The sequence below is a fragment of the Hylobates moloch genome, unplaced genomic scaffold, assembly GCF_009828535.3.
Source record: "Hylobates moloch isolate HMO894 unplaced genomic scaffold, HMol_V3 SCAFFOLD_16, whole genome shotgun sequence".
NCBI lineage: Eukaryota > Metazoa > Chordata > Mammalia > Primates > Hylobatidae > Hylobates > Hylobates moloch.
Genome location: NW_026652291.1, coordinates 80,249,983 through 80,268,897, shown reverse-complemented (window position 1 = coordinate 80,268,897; position 18,915 = coordinate 80,249,983).

Below are 18,915 nucleotides of genomic sequence, written 5' to 3'. Positions count from 1 at the left end.
GTCTGCTGGGCTCATACCAGGTAGGTAGAAGGTCTGTGTTAGGATGTGGTGGTGGTATTACCAGTCATTATTCAAGAAAGTGGCAGAGAAAGATGAAAAAGTTAAGAAGTTGAGTATTTGTTTTATAGATGGATGAGAATATATCAACAACAAAGTCACTAGTAATTTTGGCCACTTTGGCCACGTTGGCTTCACAGAACTCTGAGCGCTTTGAATGGAAATTTTGCTCCAGTTTGAATAACCTAAATCTAACCATAAGATTAATCTGTGCAATTTGTACAGTAATTATCTCTCAAGATAATTACAGACATCAGATATTGTTCTACAGTAGTAAGATTCACAATTTATTGCCTTTGAGATTGAATTGTTCACGTTAAAATTTTAACTAATATTTAACTTTGTATACAAAGGACAGGAACAACATCCTTCGAAGTCTCTCAGTGACATGACATGACACATTTACATTTAGAATAACATGCAAGTTGTTTTGCACAACACTGGAAATACTACTGGTGTTCAAGAGAAATCTAGTAATTTTTTAATATATGGATTTTTGTGAAATTATGAAGATTTAAGATTTTAAGTTTAGATTAACTTTTTTCTTGTGAGTCTCTTTTGATTTGGCAGCTCTTTAGATTCAAGTTCAGTTTAGTTGTTTTCTCTCCCTTTTTTCCCTCTGTCCTACACTCTTTATGTATCTCTTAAGTATATGTAGATATACTTACTACATATACTTAAGTATATGTATCTCTACTAAACACTGCTCATCTGAGATATGTATAAGGGAGATGAACAAAGAACGGTGTTGAATAAAATGCAAATTTGTACTTTGACACCATGGAAATGTTATCCCACAGAATAGTATGAACTGGCAAAAGAAACAGTATTAAGCAATAAATGGAGGTATATCAAAGTGAAACTAGAAAGAGACAAAGGAAAAGCTCATTGCTAAAAAAGAGCAAATAAACAATATTTTGAAATCACAGCATCGAAATACCATCACATTTTTAAAGGCGTTAAGGCCAGGGTTAAATAAACCTTAGATAACTTAGTGATGAACTCACTTAGTGCTTATTGAATGTGCGCTATTAATATTATCATATGTCATATAATTTGTCATAAATCAAGCAGATATTTTCATTGATCTTAATTTTTTTTATATCTAGGTATGTCTATGTGAGAACATTTTTTTCCTGTTAGAATTTTAAGTAATTTTGATGCATCATCTCATTTTATGAGTCTAATTTCAAAAGTTGAATTAACATGTCCCTAAAAATGAGTATTTTTAATGTGTCTAGTATTATCTTTTATGTAGGGGCTTTATCATATAAAATACAGGGTTGCAGCTCTTAAATATCTTAAGATGATAAACATAATATGCTTGTTTTAAAAAGCATTAAGTCATACATAGTCTGACATTTTAAAATGAAAACAAAATCCCTCACTTATATGGATTACTTTAGTAAAATGCAAATGAATTTCCATTTGTTAGGTATAGAGAACATATGTAGTCAACTTTTCTATTCATGTTGAGTTATAGGCTACTGTAGAAAGAACATGAAATTCAAGTACTGAAATCACTAAGGGGCTAGCAGATTTGCAAATATTTGAGGGCTTTTAAAATTTAAAGTTTTATATACATAGTCATTTTTTTTGAACCTTAAAGATCAGATTTATTTGGAGAAAACAAAAAACCCACAACCCAAAGGGTGGGCTTTTACATCTCAAGACATCTCCCAGGTAGTAAGTCTACAGATAACAAATCATTTTCATAGAAGATATTTTTGTACAAATTTTACATGTATTCAGGAATGGGACATTAATCAATCCCCATTTCTGCTTTAACAGGGGGCAAGTTAGGGGAGAGGGAAAAACAGTTTTGGATACAACTATTTGGAAGGAAAGTAGACACGAAGAGGGCAAACCCTAGCTTTTCATTATCTACAATCAATGGTTTTGTTTTTCTTTAAAATAAACCTTTTAATCTGCAGTATCTCTTTAAAAGCCCACTTCTTAGCTACTAGCCAATCCCAGTTGGTACACACCTTTGTCCACTCAGTAAATTATGTTCATTATGGCCACTGCTGCAGCACGCATAAACCAACACCCCTGCATGGCTGACCAGGGCCTAATGTAGGACTGATGGGAGAAGGGCTTGCAAACCAAGATCACGGTGTCATTTCTCTGCTAATACTGTCTACCCAGCTGATCCCTACAAAAATGCACATAAAAGCAGGCAAGTTTAGCTACTGTGTTGCAAGAGCTCAGACACAGAGCGGCAATCCCTGACAAGTGGTGGGGGAAAAGTAGCTCCAGGTCTACCATCTGAGGAAGGACCAGCAAGGAATGATGAAAATAAAGTAGATGGGATCGAGGTCCCAAAAGACCAAACGGGGAACTCTAGCTGTGGTCCAGGAGATGGAGAGAACAAAGACCACTGGAAGGAGTCAGGTAGGAAAGATGGCAAAAAGGATCAAGACTACAGATCTGCGCTTAAGCCAAAGAAACCTGAGGAAAATCCAGCTTCCAAGTTCAGTCTGAAGCCAAAGAAACATGAGGAAAATCCAGCTTCCAAGTTCAGTTCTGCAAGCAAGTATGCTGCTCTCTCCATTGATGGCGAAGATAAAAACGAGAGAGAAGATTACATTGAATAGACCTCTACATCCTGTGCTTTCTCCTAGTTTCTCTTCACCCTGGAACATTTGAGAGCAAATCAAATCTCTATCCAGACAAGACAAAATAAAACTCACCATCTCCTGGAGACCTTACTTACCCCCTGCCCTTTTAAAAATAAAAAAAGAAAGAAATTATTTGGCATGCTTCCACAGGCTTTATAGTATTGAAGTAACTGGAGATCGCCAATACAGCCAGAGAGAAAGAGGCTACAGCTTTTTAGTGGAAAAGTTGTGGTGCATTATGTCACCATGCAGTTGCCAGTGGGGTTAGTGCCTAGGGGGCCTCCATTTAACAGAAATGGTAATGACAGTGATATAAAGTCTGGAATCTGGTTGGGCAGTAGGGGAGGGAGGTACAAGGAAAGGTGTGAGATTTCTACCTTTCCGTTTTTATCCTATTGTGGCATATATGAATTCTCAAACATTATCTGAATAAATTTTCCACTCTTGGAAAGATAGATTTAGCCTCAAGTTGTTTTAGTCTCCAGGAGGCTGCCAGCCCCTCCTCTTATTTTAATTCTGAGTTTTGGGGTCCAGGCTAACGGGAATCCCTTCATTTTTTTTTTTTTTTTTTACCACCCAGGAAGGTAGTTGGGAGTGAGTCTGTAGGACATAAAGAATAGGACTACATTGGACCAAGATAAATGAGGAAATCGTGGTTTGAAAAGAAGCTTTTGGGAGGTAATGAGTCATTTTGTACCAGGTAATAGGGGAAAATTGTGTAATCTCCAGCAAACACCTGAATGGTTATTACCTGGAGCCAGAAGCACTTGGGAGTCATGGTAATTCCCAATGTTTTTTGTGTCCTTGTTTACCCTTTCTAAACACTGTCCTTTTTGAAAGTTCAAATATATCCACTGTCTGTTGAAACCTTGAAACTTTAAAAATTTAGACTTGAAACTTTAAGAATGTAGACTCTTGTCATCATCTTAAATTCTTCATGCTACTCTTAACCTCCTAAAAAGGAGTCTCTAAGTCACATAGATAATCTCTTGGGCATTTTCCCTCTCAGCCATGGAGAGCTGTGAAAGGAAGAATTGCTGCTTTTCTCAAGCAAATCGGTTTCTTGATGCCTTTAGGTTCTCACTCCTTGCCTGCTTCTGATGCTTTGACCACTTTTATAGGTGAGTGCTCTAGAATAATGGATGGTCTTGGGTGGTGAATAAAGGTGGATAAATAGGGACAGGGATGGTTAAATTGGAAGCCATTATTACAACCTTGATGGGTTATTTTTCCCCCAAGTTTCCTTCTCCACTGAAATGCCACAACAGTGCCTGTTGGATTGATGAGGTGGCCAGACCAATGTGTTGTTTTTTCTTCTTCTTTATTCTTTAAGCTTCCCTTGAAAGAAGAAATGGTAATGGAGAGAAGTATTTTCATAGCCATTTTTAAATAAGTGAACAGGCAACCTACAGAATGGGAGAAATTTTTTGCAATCTATCCGTCTGATAAAAGGGCTAATATCCAGAATCTACAGAGAACTTAAACAAATTTACAAGAAAAAAACAACCCCATCAAAAAGTGGAAGAAGGATATGGACAGACACTTCTCAAAGGAAGACATTTATGAAAAATGCTTATCATCACTGGTAATTAGAGTAATGCAAATCAAAACCACAATGAGATATCATCTCAGGCCAGTTAGAATGGGAACCATTAAAAAGTCAGGAAACAACAGATGCTGGAGAGGATGTGGAGAAATAGGAATGCTTTTACACTGTTGGTGGGAGTGTAAATTAGTTCAACCATTGTGGAACACAGTGTGGCGATTCCTCAAAGATCTAGAAGCAGAAATACCATTTGACCCAGCAATCCCATTACTAGGTATATACCCAAAGGATTATAAATCATTCTACTGTAAAGACACATGCACACATATGTTTCTTGCAGCACTGTTCACAATAGCAAAGACTTGGAACCAACCCAAATGCCCATCAGTGATAGACTAGATAAAGAAAATATGGCACATATACACCATGGAATACTATGCAGCCATAAAAAAGGATGAGTTCATGTCCTTTGCAGAGACATGGTTGAATCTGGAAACCATCATTCTCAGCAAACTATTACAAACACAGAAAACCAAACACCACATATTCTCACTCATAATTGGGAGCTGAACAATGAGAACACATAGACACAGGGAGGGGAACATCACACACCGGGGCTTGTTTGGGGGTAGGGGGCTAGGGGAGGGATAGTAGGTGACGGGTTGATTGGTGCAGCAAACTACTGTGGCATGTGTATAACTATGTGACAAAACTACACATTCTGCACATGTACCACAGAACTTAATGTATAATAAAAATAAAACATAAAATATAAAAATAAATAAATAAGTTTGACTTTTCTTTCTCTTCTTTGCATGTGAGTTGGGAAAAAGTGCTGTATGACCTTAGAAGAGCTGGTCATAATTGACTACAAAATCATTAATCTCTAACTCCAAAACACATTTTAAACAAATTCTTCGTTGGGTGTGTCACAACCCACAAACATCACAAATGAAACATTTTTATTTAGCTTGATAATTCAACTTTCTATATATGTATTTTTCTAAATGAACTATTCTCAGTGATTCATTAGTATTCTCTTCCAACAAAAGTTCAATAGAATCCACCAAAATTAATAAAAGCAAACTTCTAATTTTTTATGTCCCTAATTTTAATCTTACCTTATTTTAGAATATCAGTTGAAAGAGTTGTTTTTCATTTTTTTTAGATTGAATACATGCTTGGCTGATTCAATTATAAAATGCAGAACAGACATTTGTTGAACATATATGCGTTCATTTATTAAACATTTACCGAGTACTCACTAGTGTTTTTTATTGTCTAGCTTCTGGGGTATCTGGGTGAAAGTCATCATGATCCTCAAGAAATTCCAATCTTTGGGAATCAGAATATGCAGAAACAACCGTTATGAGAAATACTATGAAAGATGTTCATTAGAGAAGAGATCAGGTCATTGGCAGAGTGACAGATTTTATAAACATAGAACCCTCCAATTTTTGAGATTTAGTTGGTGAAATGAGAAACAAACATAAGAAAGTTAAATAACAATGTCAGTCTCCATATAGTAAATGTAAGCTGAATACTTTGTCCAGTAGACTGCAGAATTGCAGAAGGTGCAGTCCTTTTCATTTTTGAAAGTTAGTGGTAGACATGATAAGAAAAAAATGGAACCTGACAAGGTAAAGGGTGAGGAGATAATTCAAACTAAGACAGCACACTCTGTCTCTAAGGCAGGGTGAACTGGTGTCTAACTGTGACCTACCCATGCAGATTTTTCTTTGCTGCAGTAAATGTGTGTGGCAGGTTTTCCACCAAAGCTGTGTGCTAGCCGTAATGGTGGAGGAGATTTAGCAATACGGTTGGAATCAGAGAGTTTCCTATCTGGTGCACTAGCTGACATTATGACGTTTCCATAAGAAACCAAATGTAATTTCTTGGTCCTTGAGATTATGATAATATTGAATGTACCTATGTCACTTTCAGGATTGTTGTATCTGTGAAATTAAATAATAGACTTGAAAATGTTTTATACTTCTAAAAGTGTACTCATTTTTAAAATAAAATAACTTTGGGCCATACTAATACCATTACGTAATCACAAAAACATATTCTTCCCCTGCCCCGCTGGGCCACATCTTACGTAATCTCTTTCTCTCTTGCTCTGTAATTGTGAACATGTGAGTATCATCATTATACTAAAAAAAGAAAAAAGGAGATTTTCTTTTACACTGTGATTTTCCAAGATGAAGGGTTTCTACATTAATGAGAGTTGGGTGCAAAAAGTTCACTTAAAAATACAGCTTGTTGTAAATTCTGAGATACCCTTTAAAGTCCCTAATATTATATGCATTTTACTGATACAGAATCAGTGTTAAGATATATAGCACAAGGCTAATTATTAGCAAAGTTAAAACACAGCCTGAATTCTGAAATCTCATTTCAATTTTTTTCCTAAGGGTATAGAACAATGTTTGTGTTTTAAATCCTTATAATGTTTGAAAAAGAAAAAGTACTGTCACTGAGAACCACTTGTAATTGCACATAACTATTTACTTTGGCTAATCAGAAACACTAGTTCCACTGTGGGGAAAATTAACATTCATAAGATCTATCAAAGATTCTGTTGGTGTATCATATCTCCAGAAAGTGGAAGCCTACTTTCTGACTCTTTTATGCATAAATTAAATAGTTAGACAGCTACAAATTTAACTTCTATTAATTTGCATTGTGCTTGTTTATTTTCCATTGCATTACGTATTTTTCCAGATACTTTCATTTTTCTTACATAATTAAAAAGAGACATCTATTTGTCCACCGTAAGCACCCAACTCTATAGACTAATTTGTGCTATCAAGTGCTTTACTAATTTAATTTTTCTATAACTAGCACAAAATTTTGAACAATCGTATGTGTTTGAAATTCATTAATTTGGGACTTATTGACAGTACTTAGAATAATATTAACCATGAATAAATAATTATCAAATATTATTTTCCTGATGTTTTTACATCCAAGGTGTATAATTATGCCCAGTGTGGAAATTCAATTGCAAAATTTGACATCTATGACAAAATTAGCTGCAAAGGATGTATCTACCTTGATGATTTCCAGTTGCTGCTAAGATTATAGATTTATCACTTTAGAGATGTCAGCCTGATTCCGTGTGTTAAGCTGTGTACTGAAGATTATTAAAGTAAGATATGTGTAATCTACTTTTGAGGCTGATTTTCTAACCATGCATGACTGAGCTTATTGGAAGAAGAGAAGTTTAGTAAAATACATTCCAATTGAATTGAGGTGATAGATTCAAACATAAAATATTTTAAAATGTAATTTTATTAGTTCCATTTAAACTAAGCAAATAAAAATTTTTATTTACCTATTCTTTTGCACATGACCAAAAGATCAATTTTGAGACATTAAAAAAAGTGATTGCTAATTAACATATGAATTGGATGCTTGGAGACTAGAGCAAGAGAAAGATGGGGACTAATCCAATAAAATAAGGCCTAAACAAAGTCTTTTATGTAGTTCTAGGATTTAAACTGGCTATAATGACATCAGAGCACTTTTTTCTCTGATATATTTAAAATTTATTGGTTTAGCTTCAGTAGAAGCAATTTATTTGGAAAATGGTGTTTACAGAACTGGTTATAGTCTAATTACAATTATCTAAATGAGTATAAGATGTGTGGCATTCTTACATAAATGAGTCCATGAAGGAAAAAATCAAAGCTTCTTCAAGAATAATGGATAAAGATGATTGCAACGTATTCAATAAAAATCTAAAGTACTTTAAATATATTTTATATTAATTAGTGTTCATGTATATTGGTTCATGCAAATCATAAGAGTAAATACAGAACTAAGAATTAGGACATCATTAGGGTTCTTTTTTAAGCTTCTTAATAATTGTTAAGGCAACATACCTTTGTTTCTACCCCTTATGTTAACTAAATTTGTAGAGTTTGCTTATTTGTATTGCACAGTTTCTTGAATTAAATCTTTTTGTAAACTTTATTACTCTCTCAGAGTTTTGTTGTAGCCTGTGAGTAAAAGTTGTAAAATCAAAGGTCAAGATATGTTCTCTAGCTTAATTGTTTGCAGCATATCTTTACGTGTGATTTTTATTATGAATAATAATTCTTAAAGCTAATAAAAAAGACGGAGCCTCCTACACCGTTATGAATTTATTCACACTTCAAGGAGCTATGAATACAATGAAAATCTGCTTTTAGACATTAGGATTTTTTTATAAACAAAGGTGAGAATTTTTAAATAGACCAAATATTTCCAGTAGAAACAGTCCGTGTGTGCTTCATTAATTACTTATTACATACAATATATATTAGATACACACATGTGTGTGTATGTGTGTGTGTATGATAATATATAACCTCCTTTGGGAATCTAATTTTATAATCACTGTGGTTTACTCTAGTCCCTGTGTGTTTTCCTGTGTAAACTAAAAAAAGACACACACAATATGAAGCAAAGTCTATCATGTTTCCCTGGCAAATGATTCCAGGCAGTTTGTAGAAGCTTTTATAGAAACTTGTGAATAACATAGCAAACATAAAACAAAAATATTGATCTGAAAGGATAGAACCTTGAGCTCTATTCCCAATGAGTAATAAGACAAGCCAATTAGAACTTACTGACTGTGAAAGTCATTCATCAGCTGCAAGGGAGCAACTTTAAAGAGCATAGATGTTACCAAAGAAAAGACCTCCCAGTATAGAGACAAGGAACGGGAGGGGTAGGGAGGCAGTTCCATACGTACTTCTGGGAGAATATATTCAATAATTCCTTCATGAAATACAATGGTATGAGGTCTTTCCCTGTGACCTTAGGCATTGTGTTCCAATAATACAGCCTCAGAAATGTAAAATTAATTTAAGTGACTCCAATAGAAACGTCAACCACGTTGTTTCCTCTGCACTGATGTGTAGATTTGCCTAGACATTAAAAAAATCTGAGTCAAGGTTATTATACAAGTTATGATACATTTTACTTTGAAATGATGCCTTCTACGATATAATAAGCATTTTTCTTATTTCGTAATTTATAGCACATAACCATTGGTTATATTTTATTCAACATGTAGTAAATGCTAATCTGCAATGGTACTAAGGATTAAACTCCTAGAAGCATTAAGAAGGCCAAGTGTACTCCCTTATAAAATACCAAACTAGAATGTAATGGTTGTATTCATCACATTATGAACATTATTTACATTCTGTACTAACCATCTAAAATATAATATTGTAAAAAAATGATCCTTGCAGTAAATGTATTGACTTTGGAGTTTGGAAGCAAATAAATTATTTGGAGGATACCCATTAACCTCAATTTTCAAAATGCATGGTTTTAGATGCTTAATAATATGAATAATTTAAAGTCTCGTGCAGGTAGAAATTTAACTCAAGGGAGGATAGCACATAGGTCACCCAAACAGGGTACCCCTGAAAGGATGCACCGAAGTGGTGATAATGTAGAATCCTATTATTCTATTTCAAAGTTTTATTTCCCTGAAAACTCAAGAAGTATTCATATTGAGTAAAGTATCCAATTATAGTAAATTTTGGTACCAAAATAAAAATAAGGCAAAATAAAAGCATGTGTTCTGCTTCAAACTAGTGAATCTTTTTAAGGACAGGAAGCAGTACGCAATCCTGAAGTTTGGTTCCATGACAGCTGGTAATCGACATAAGCTAGCAGTCCCACTTGGGCTTGCGTTAAACTTATTCCTTTGATACTGAGCTGAATTTTAAGACTCCACGCCAGCTGCTCTTTCACAAACATGCATTCATACAATATTTTTGCCTTGAGCTTAGCTACTTGTGCATGTTATGTGATGCGAGGACAGATTGAAAATCCTTTTTTGGAATGTTGCCCCGGTGGCACACCAATAAATGGTAAACTCCTGTTGGTGCTTGGCACGTGAAAATTTATTTTATAGCCAGAATATGTTTTTAACATAAGTTACAGGTTTCGAATAAAATGATCACACTGAAGTTTTTGGTCATTTAATTTTATTGCCAAGAGTGGCACAAAATTAATGTATTGATATACCCACTTACCTTTTTACTGCCAATTTAACCGAAGAAGGGAAGCAAAATATTTAGTTTCATTCAGAAGCTTCATGGCTTCAACACTTCTGATCAAAATCTAGAAATAAAACCCCTGGTTCTTGTATTAATAAACTACATATTGTCACCTGATTGACAAATGAAAAGAATAAAAATTGCTTCCTTGAGGAGAAATGACTACTTTCAATTCTGGTTTATATTATTACTTTTTTTCCTTTCTCAAAATGATGACAAGAGTTTAAGTTCTGAGATTATAGTTCCTAAACTTGGTTCTTGTCATCAAAGAGGAAATAATTTAACAAGTTGTGCCTCTTTTTGAATCTTTTTATTTTTAAATTTATCTTCCCCTTTTGAGGTAAACATAGCTACATTACATGTTTTTTTAATTTTCTTGAACAAGTGAAATGGTTGTTCCCAACAATGAGTTATTAAGATTATAGGAAAAAAACCAGTACTAATTTTGGAATATTTTAAAGAATTAACTTCTGATATAACTTGCAGAATGTAATGAGTGACATAAAAAAGTGAAGATTATGTAATCTCTTGAGTTCATTTCAGTATAAACTTAACATTCACATTAAAATAGACAAGACTAAGATACTAGACTATGTTTTCATTGGCATAATGAAGGAGACCCTGAGTCATCATACTTTATTGTACCATTATATTCTTATCCTTTCAGGAAATTATAGCAGAAAATTTAAGAAATACAGTTTCCCTATATCTTTTTTTCCAGTAACTATTTAATTTGAAACTAAATATACCCGTTTAAAGCAACTTCTTATATGCGTATAACTTTGGCTAGTATTGAAACACTAATCATCATTCTCAAGGTGACCAGTGGGTTTAATTAGAACTAGATGGGGAATATCATCACTGTGAGGGAAAATGCGTTCGGTGATTTCCTGTTTGAAAACAGAAGTTATGTGCCGTTTCTTCTTAGCATCAAAACTCTCGATGTTAATATCAGTATTAACTTCTGAGTAATAGCATAGCATAGAAGTGAAGTGCAACTATAGAATCAGACAGCTTTGAGTCAAATCCAGTCTTGATTAATTTTTAATTGGACAAATTATTTGGTATCTTTGGGCTTCAGGTTTCTCATCAGCAGGATATGAGTAAAGTACCTACATCAGAGGATTGTGGTCATGATTGAATGACCTTATACATGTAACGTGCTTCCTGAGAGTGAATGGCCCAGAGGGGAAAATAAACTTGCAGATATAATTTGGGGTATGATATGTAGTAAGATAAGGATGTTCATAGAAGAATGGAGAAGAAATTCTCAAAAAACTAAAAACTTAGACTAGAAGTCTCTAGAGGAAATAATGCTTGACCCAAGACTTCCTGAAAAATCCTCATTGTCGTAACTGCCCAAGAAAAATTTATGAAAAGTTGGTAGCGTGAGAAAGGTACTAAGGTGTGAGAGAATGAGTGTGCAAATAAATTACTAAAATACAAGGTATAAAGTATAGTGTAAGTATAGAAAGTGCCATGGCTTATAGAATAAATGTACATTATAGAAAATGCTATGGCTAATAGAAGAAATGTACGTTATAGAAAATGCTATGGCTAATAGGAGAAATGTACGTTATTTCAAAGTAAGGTTTTTAATACAGGCCCTTTGGAAGCAGCCTTATTTGAGCTGTGTAGAGTAAAGAGTGAGTGATATTAAAATGGTCATGCTTACTAGTCCTTTTATTAATTTTGTAATGGTTCTTAGTGGCTGGGAATCCAAAATGCCTTACCCCTTTACATGCCACTTTAAGAAAATTTGTATTTCTTACAAATTTTGCATTTATTTTTGAATAGGTGATGTATGCAATTGCTATAAAAGTTAGGAAACGAAAAGTATAGTTTTCTCATTTTCTGTTTCCTAACCATTGTAAATTTTCTGTGTATTCTTTTGCAAGTATTCTATACATTTCAGTCATATATACTCATTAATTTTGAAATTTTGTTCACAAATACATATCATATGCATGTGTGTGTGTAGCCACACATATATAGTGTTCTGCATTTTTTCATTCAACAATATGCCTTATAATAGTACACTCAAAATTGCATTTTTATTGTATTAACTGCTCAGTATTTCATTGTATGAAGGTGCTATAGTTTAGCTACAACAACTCCACTTATGGGCCTCTAATGCATTTCCATTTTTATAGACATTTAATGCATTTTCATTTTTAATTGTTACAAGTTTGCATATAGGCTTTTATTATACCTACAACCTATGACTTGGGAATATAGTGACACATATTAAACTATTTCAAATAGTGAGCCATCCTGAGATTTCTGAAAAAAATTCTAATTTCATTTGTGATTTGGTTGCTGGATTCTATGGGCTAATATTTGGAAGGTTCTTGTATTCATATCACGAATAGTATTTTTGCTGTGATTTTTACCCATGGCTGGTTTTTGGAGCAGTGCATATTAGCATTATTAATAAAAGCTTTCTTTTTTCTTCCCCAATGTTTGGAACAGTTTATATAGGATTAAAGCCATGAGTTTCTTAAAGGAGTATTTTAGAATTCCTCTGTGAATACGTTTGTGCCTAGTAGAATTGCTTTTTAGAGAGAAAGTAGGATGTTTAACAATCTTCTCCTTGAATAAAAAAAAAAATAAGGTATTTGGCTCATATCTTGTTCACAAGCCAGGACAGTCTGTTGTTCACCTCTTGGCATGTTATCTATTTTGGGGAGAGCTGCATACTCTGAGAGCTGCAATTGAATGAAGATGGACACTCTTGATGGGATTCCACTGATTCATCAATGTTCTTCGCAATTGATAGCTCTTCCTAATTTTTGTGTGTAGGCGTTACAGATATTTTTGAATTTCAGAAGAAATGAGTTCCGTGTTTCTATGTATTTTCTTCTGCCTTGCTTTTGGGTGTAGTTTTAAGAATGAAGAATTAGAGTATCTTCTCTCTGAAATATTTTTTTCCCGGAACATATTGATTCTAACTGAAACTTTTTAGCCTTTGACCAGAATCTCCTAATTTATCCTATTCCTGTAGCAACAACCACTCTATCCTCTGCTTCTATGAGTTTGCCTTTCTCAGATTCTACATATGCAAATATGTGGTATTTGCCTTTCTGTACCTGACTTATTTCACTTAACATAATGTCCTCCAGGTTCATTCATTGTGTTACAAATGATAGGATTTCCTTGTTTTAAAAGGCTGAATAGGATTTCATTGTCTATATATACACCAACTTTTCTTTATTCATCCATCCAGTGATGGACACTTAGGTTGGTTCCATATCTTGGATATTGTGAATAATACTGCAGTGAACTTGGGAGTGCAGATGTCTCTTTTACATATTGGTTTAATTTCCTTTTAATATATATCCGGAAATGGGATTGCTGGACCATATGGTAGTTCTATTTTAAATATTTCAAAAACCTTCATACTGTCTTCTTCAATGTCTGCATCAATTTACATCCCCATGAACAATGTATAGGGTTTCCATTTTGTCCACATTATTTCCAAAATATGTCTTTTCATGATAGCCATCCAAACAGGTATAAAGTAATATCTCATTGTGGTTTTGATTTGCACTTCCTTGATGATTAATGATGTTGAAAAATTTTCACATATCTATTGACAATTTATATGACATCTTCAGACAAAATTCATGTCCTTTCCTCATTTTTAAATTGGGTTATTTTAGGATTTCTTGCTATTAATTTGTGTTGTTTCTCATATATTATAGTATTAACCGATAGTAGATATATAATCTGCAAATATATTCTCCCATTCTATAGGCTGGCTTTTGATTTTGCTGATTCTTTCTTTTGTTGTACAGAAACATTTTAGTTTGATATAGTCCCACTTTTTATTTGTTCCTGTGCTTTTGGTGTCATATCCGAAAAATCATTGCCAAGACCAATGTCAAGTTTTCCTCACATTTTTATCTGAGGGTTTCATAGCTCCAAGGCTTATGTGTAAGTGTTTACTCCATTTCATGTTGATTTTCTTGAATGATGTAAAATAAAGATACAATTTTATTTTTTGCATGTGGATATTCAATTTCTCCAACACTGTTTATTGAAGAGATTATCCTTTCCTCATTGTGTATTCTTGGTACCCTTGTCAAAGACCAATTGACTATATATGCATGGGCTTATTTCTCAGCTTTCTATTCTGTTCCATTTATCTATGTATCTGTTTTTATGGCAGTACCATGCTGCTTTAATTCCTATAGCTTTGTAGTATACTTTGAAATCAGGAAGTATGATGTCTCCAGCTTTGTCCATTTTGGTCAAGATTACTTTAGCTATTTCTGTCATTTGTGGGTCCATACAAAATTTAGAATTGTCTTTTCTATTTCTGTAAAATATGTCATTGGAATTTGATAGGAATTGCATGGAATCTATGACCTCTTTGGATAGTACAGACATTTTGACAATATGAAGTCTTCTGATCCGTGAATACTGAATAGCTTTCCATTTATTTGTCTTTTAAAATTTCCTTCATCAATATTTTATAGTTTTCAGTGTACAGATTTTTCATTTCATTGTTTAAATTTATTCCTAAGTAATTTTTAAAATGTTGTTATACCTGGGACTATTTTCTTCATTAACTTTTGGATAGTTCTTTGTGTATAGAAATGCTATTGATTTTTGTATGTTGATTTTTGTATTCTGCAGCTTTACTGAGTTTTTTTAATTAGTTATAATGGGGTATTTTTTTGTGGAATCTTAGGGTTTCTGATCATGTCCTCTCATCTGCAAACACAGACAATTTTACTTCTTTCTTTCTCATTTGGATGCCTTTAATCTCTTTCTCTTACTATGACTTCTGACACTATGTTGAAAAGATGTGGTAAGAGTGAGCTGAATCATCCTTGTACCACAGGGATAAATTCTACTTGATCATGGTGAATAATTCTTTTTATGTACTATTGAATATGGTTTGCTAGTATTTCATTGAGGATTTTTGCATATATGTTCAGGGATACTGACCTGTAATTCTCTTTTCTTGTGGTATTCTTATCCTTTTCTCTTTTTTCTTTTTCTTTTTTTTTTTTAATCAGGATAATGTTGATCTCCTAAAATGAGTTTGGAGAGTATTCTCTCCAATTTTTCAAAAAGTTTGAGAAGTATTGGCATTAATTATTCCTTAAATATTTGGTAAAATTCATAGATGAAGCCATCAGGTCTTGGGCTTTAATGGGAGACTTTGTTTACAGATTCAATTGCCTTATTTGCTATTGGTCTGTTCAGATTGTCTATTTCTTCATTTTTCAGTCTTGGTAAGTGTGTATTTCTAGGAATTTGTTCGTTTCTTCTAGGTTTTTCAATTTGCTGGACTATAATTATTTAGAGTAGTGTTTTATGATCCTTTGTATTTCTATGGTATCAGTTGTAATGTCCCCTCTTTTATTTCTAATTTTATTTATTTGAATGCTCTCTCTTGTTTTCTTAGTCTGGGTAAAAGTTTGTCAAATTTATTTATTTTTTACAAAAACAGAACTCTTTGTTGCATTTATCTCGTTTTTTTTCTGGTCTCTTCCGCATTTGTTTCTGATCTGATCTTTGTGGTTTTCTTCCTTTTTACTCAGTTTTTTTTTTTTTAGTGTTTTGAAATATAAAGTTAGTTTGTGTCTTTGAGATATTTATTCTTTCTTCACATAAGTATTATCACCATAATTTCCTTATTATTATAGATTATGCTGCATCCCATAAGTTATGGAATGTTATATTTTCATTTTCCTTTGTCGCAAGGCATTTTTAAATTTTTTTTTACTTTATTTGTTGGTCCATTGATTATTTAGTAGTGTGCTTTTAGTTTTTACAAATGTGAATTTTCCATTTCCACCTGTTATTGGTTTCCAGAAAACTGCGTATTTTCTGTCCTACTAACATTGTAATAAATAAAGAGGCTTGATATACTTTCATTTGTCCTAAATTTAAGATTTTGTGTTATCTATCTTGGATAATGTTCCATGTATAATTAAGAATAATCTGTATTCTACTGCTGTTGTATAGAATGTTCTGTGTATATCTGGTAAATCCACTTAGTCTAAAGTGTAGCTGAAGTCCACTTTTTCCTTATTAATTTTCTGTGTGAATAATCTGTGCATGACTGAAAATGAGGAATTGAAAGCCTCTACTGTTATGGTATTCTTGTCTATTGCTGCCTTCTGATCAGTTAATATTTGCATCATATATTAAGATACTCTAATATCAGGTGCATATACATTTACAGTTGTTATAGCCTCATGATGAATTGACTTCTTTATCATTATATAATGATTTTCTTAGTTTCTTTTTACAATTTTAGACTTAAAGTCTCTTCTGTCTGGTATAAGTATAGGTATCCCTACTCTCTTTGGTTTTTATTTGCATAGAATGTCTTTTTCCATCCCTTCAGTATTAGTTTATGTATTTCCCTAAGACTGAAGTATTTCTCTTTTAGGTACCGTAAGTTTTTGTTTTATTTATCTGTTCAGGACTTTGCAGTTCAGTTCTCCTGAGCCCTGCACCAATCCAGTTCTTCGCTCCTCTTTTCTTGCTTAAAGTTCTCGAAAACTGCAGAATATGCTGAGAATACAATATCCTGGGATAAGGAAGAACTGGCCAAAAGAGGTTGGGCTCTGTTCCTTTTCCTCATAGTAAAGGATGTCCTACAACATTTTCACTCAGCATATCAAGTTTCCCTGGGGTTTAAATCCTAGAGTAGGCCACTTTTCAGGTCTCTCAGTTGCAGTACATATGGGGCATGTGCAGGTGAAATTTCATTTATCCTGGGCAGCTTTGCTAAGCAGGGGAACCAGCTCACCATGAATCTTAGGCTTCTACAGCCCCCTTCCTTTCTATCTATTAGTAATAAATCTGCATCATGCAATTTATTGTGTGAGTATTTTTTTTGTTTAATTGGACTTGAACAAGTAACAGAAATTGCATCTCAAGATGCAGTAGGCTAAAGTGGCACAGCAAATAGGCTTTGCATGTTTTATATCTTTGTAGAAAGTAATCTAATTACATTTAAAGTAATTGTTGACAGGCAAGGACATACTATTGCTATTTTTAAGGTGTGTTTTGGCTTTTTTGTAGATTTTTTTCTTCTCTTTTTTTCTTTATAATTGGAAAATATTTTGTAGTGGTATCCTTTGTCTCCTTTCTCTTTATTTTTGTGTAACTACTATAGGTTTTGGTAATAATGACGCTTACAGAAAACATCTTACAGTTATAGCAGTCTATTTTAACCTGATAACAAGATTACTTTTATTGCATAAAAAACTACATTTTTCCCCTCCCACATTTGTTTGATGTTATAATTTACAGTTTTGTACATAGCATCCCAATTAATAAATTATTACAGTTGTATTAATTTTTAATTCTTTTTGTTTTTTGAATCTTTACACCAAGTTATAATTGATTTACACATCACTACTGCAGAATTAGAATATTCTGAATTCTCTGTTAACTTTACCAGTGAGTTTTACACTTTCATTTGTTGTCATGTTGCTAGTTAGCATCCTTTTATTTCAGCTCAGAGATCTCTTTTTTTCAGCATTTTTTGGCAGAGCAGGTTTAATGGTGATGAACATTCTCAACTTTTGTTTTTATAGAAAAGTTTTTATTTCCCCTTCATTTGTGAAGGATACCCTTGCCAAATAAAATATTCTCAGTCGGCAGTGTTTTTCTTTCAGAAATTTGAATGTATCATCCTATTTTCTCCTGGCCTACAATGTTTCTGCTGAGAAGTCTGCTGATAGTCTTATAACTGGTGTTTGAAGCCTCTTTTCTCATGCTGCTTTCAGACTTCATTCCTTGTCTTTTATTTTGGACACTTTGATTTTAATTTGTCTTAGTGAAGTATTTTTTGGGTTGAACTTGTTTGGCAACTTTTGAGCTTCATGTACCTGAAGTCCATATTTCTCCCCAAATCTGGAAAGTTTACAGCCATTACTTATTTAAATAATCTTTCTGCCCCTTTTCTCCTTCTGTTACTCTCATAATATGAATGTACCTCTTTCGCCAGTGTTCTATAAATCCCACAGCCTTTGCTCATTCCTTTTAATTCCTTTTTTAAAAATTTTATCCTCAACTGGATAGTTTCCAGTGACCTATCTTGAAGTTCACAGATTCTCTATTCAGACTGATCAAGTTTGTTGTTTATGCTCTCTATTACATTTTTATTTCATTCATTGTATTCTTCATCTCCATAATTTATTTTTAAGATGATTTTATCTTTTTATTAAACTAGGTGTTTTGTTCATTTTTTTAAAATTTCAGTCAGTTGTCTATGTTCTCTTATAGTTCACTGAGCTTACTTAAAACAATTATTTTAAATTCTTTGTCAATTCGTATATCTGCCTTTATTTAAGTTTGGTCAGTAGAATATCATTGTTTTTCTTTGATGGTGTCATGTTTTCCTGATTTTTTTTTTTCGTTTCTTGAAGTTTTTCCCTTCTGATTTTGCACTTAAACATGCAGTCTTCTCCTCCAGTCTTTATTGCCTGGTTTCAGGAGATAAACACCCTTACCAATTAAATTGACCAGGAATTCTGAGGTTCTGTCAGACCTTTTCTTAATGAATGTGCCTTCTCCACAGCTCTTGTTTTCATTCAAGTGAGAGATTCTTAAGACTATTGGCTTTCTCTCTGTCCCGCAAAATAAGCCA